The following is a 2,925-nucleotide window of genomic DNA, read 5'->3' on the forward strand; positions in this document are numbered from 1 at the left end:
GTCTGTATTCAGTTGGGATAAAGAAGATGAAAAATATCATCTACAGGACAGTATTTCTTTCAAGTTAAAGGTCACAATTTACTCAATAGACAAGGGAATTTCTTCTTCCTCAAAATTCATTTTTTAAGCCTAGAGACCATGAAGAGCTGTGATTCATGTTGCTACGGTAGACTGGGTTGTGATATATCTGAATTTCATCAATATATGGTAGAACTAATCCAGAAAAGTAAGTTACAAACCTTGAAGTCTGACTGCAAACAGCTATCATTTGGCAAAAAATAAGTAGAAGTCACAGTAGAAGTCCATCATCAATATGGATTAAGTAAATACCAAAAGTCAGCCTTATTAATCTCAAATAAAATGAATACATGATTCTTTTCATAAATCTAAAAGCATATGAATACATAAATATGTATTATATTTATTTTCACAGACTCAAGTTGCTTTTAATCAATTAAATTTCTAATAACAGAGCATTTTTATAACAGCTGATTAACTTAATCCAAGTAAAATAAAAATAAAATAATTTCAGTGGACAATTGTCAATAAAGATGGACTAGGGAATGGGGATTAGGGAGGAGACAAATAAAAGACATGGAAATAAAAATATCACTGGAATTTTATACCATGTACTTACAATAAGATGTAAACATTTTCTCTAAACAACTAAACAGTCTTTTGTATTGATTAAAATGCCAAAACAAAACAAAACAAAAAACAGTGTCACACTAGAAAACTTCAAGTGGTGGGCTCAAGCTATACCTAATTTAATTTCCCGGTGAAGGAACATGTTAGAATCACTCTATTCATTTACTATCCAGGTATTCATTTTGGACTTTTTATGTAAAATGATGGCAGCAATAATTCCAATTGCCAAAACTGTATTTTCCATAAAAGAAAAAACATACATATGTACTGAGCCCTTTTAGAACTGAAAGAACAATTTAGCTCTAGAATCCTACCAAATTTCTCCTCAGTATCACTGCACATTTAAGAAAGATTTAGAGTGTCTTTCGATCAATGGAACTTTACTGTTTAGCATCTGTAGGTACATCTTGGAGAGAAAGAGAACTATTCTAATTTTTACAGGGGCAGCACTGCTGACACCCATGGACAGAAGACAGGGATTCTGCTTAACATGCCACAAAATATAGATCAGTCCCTTCTAAAACAAAACTCATTCTGCCCCAGTAACAATACTGCCAAGGAAACTAACTCTAAATATAGAGGTCAGAACCATCCTTGAGATCAGTCTGTAAGAGAGTGCATGACTATGTGAGAAAGGAACACATTAAACAGCTATTGTCACTAGAGAACAGAAACAGAAGTCATCAGTAACAATGACAATGCATTTGCCCTCTCATGAGAGCTGAGTTCACCATCTCATATTGACCTGCCAAAAATGATCAGATTGTATCTATCTTGGATCATATTAAAATTTTCACAATGAGTGGCCTCATATTTCCATATGGTCACTCAGTCTTTGAAGCACCAAAATAGAATTTAAAACCATCTGGAAAGCAGTGGATTTGTAATATTATTTCTAGTTCTAAAAAAAAATGGCATTTGCACCAGAAAAAAGTACTGTCTCATTTTTTTTCTTTTTCTTTTTAAATTAGATATTTTCTTTATTTATATTTCAAATATTATTCCCTTTCCTGGTTTCCCCTCCGAAAACCCCCTATCCCTTATCCCCTCTCCCTGCTCACCAACCCACCCACTCCTGATTCTTGAACAGGGGCATAGAGCTTTCAAAAGACCAAGGTCCTCTTCTCCCATTGATAACCGACTAGGTCATCCTCTGCTATATATGCACTGGAGCCATGAGTCTCACCATTTGATTCTTTGGTTGGTGGTTTAGTCACTGGGAACTCTAAAGATACTGATTAGTTGATATTGATGTTCCTCTTATGGGGCTGCAAACCCCTTCAGCTCCTTGGGTCCTACAGCTATATCAGGCTCCGATCACCAAGCACTTGTTGGCATCCACAATAATGTCTTGGTTTTATGATTGTATATGGAATGGATTCTCAGGTGGGGCAGCCTCTGGATGGTCATTCCTCCAGTTTCTGCTCCATACTGTGTCTATGTAACTTCTTCCATGGGTATTTTGTTCCTCCTTCTAAGAAGGATTGAAATATCCTCACTTTACTATTCCTTCTTCAAGTGTTTCATGTGGTTTGTGAACTGTATCCTGGCCATATACTCAGAAGATGCTCCAACATTTAATAAGGACACATGCTTCACTGTGTTCATAGCAGCCTTATTTATAATACCCTGAAGCTGGAAAGAACCCAGATGTCCCTCAACAGAGGAAGGGATACAGAAAATGTGGTACATTTACACAATGGAGTACTACTCAGCTATTAAAAAGAATGAATTTATGAAATTCTTAGGCAAATGGGTGAATTTGGAGTATACCATCCTGAGTGAGGTAACCCAATCACAAAAGAACACACATGATATGCAATCACTGATAAGTGGTTATCAGCTCAGAAGCTTGAAAGATCCAAGATACAATTCACAAACCTCATTTTGATTTTTAAAACCTTCTTGTGGACTCTGTGAATTTCATATCATGCACCCCAATCACACTCATCTCTCCATCCTTCCACATTTGCCCTCCCCTTGTATATTCTCCTCTAAAAGACAACAAAAATAAGAAGAAGAACAAAAGAAAAAGTGAAAAAAACAAACAATTATTATTAAATAATTATTGCCAATTCTTGGCATGGAAGAAAGCTGTGGTATGTCACAAAGTACATGTAGTTTGGCACTAGCAGCTTTATTTGAAAATGTTCGCTCATCCGGCCGGATCAGTGCCGGGGTAGCGGGAGCACAGGGTTGCCTGACACCCGCCAGCTACCCACGACCCCCGCCGCAGGATTTTGGGACTGCTGGTGAGTGGAACACAGCTTCTGCTCC

This window comes from Mus caroli, chromosome 14 (assembly GCF_900094665.2).
Source record: "Mus caroli chromosome 14, CAROLI_EIJ_v1.1, whole genome shotgun sequence".
Classification (NCBI taxonomy): domain Eukaryota; kingdom Metazoa; phylum Chordata; class Mammalia; order Rodentia; family Muridae; genus Mus; species Mus caroli.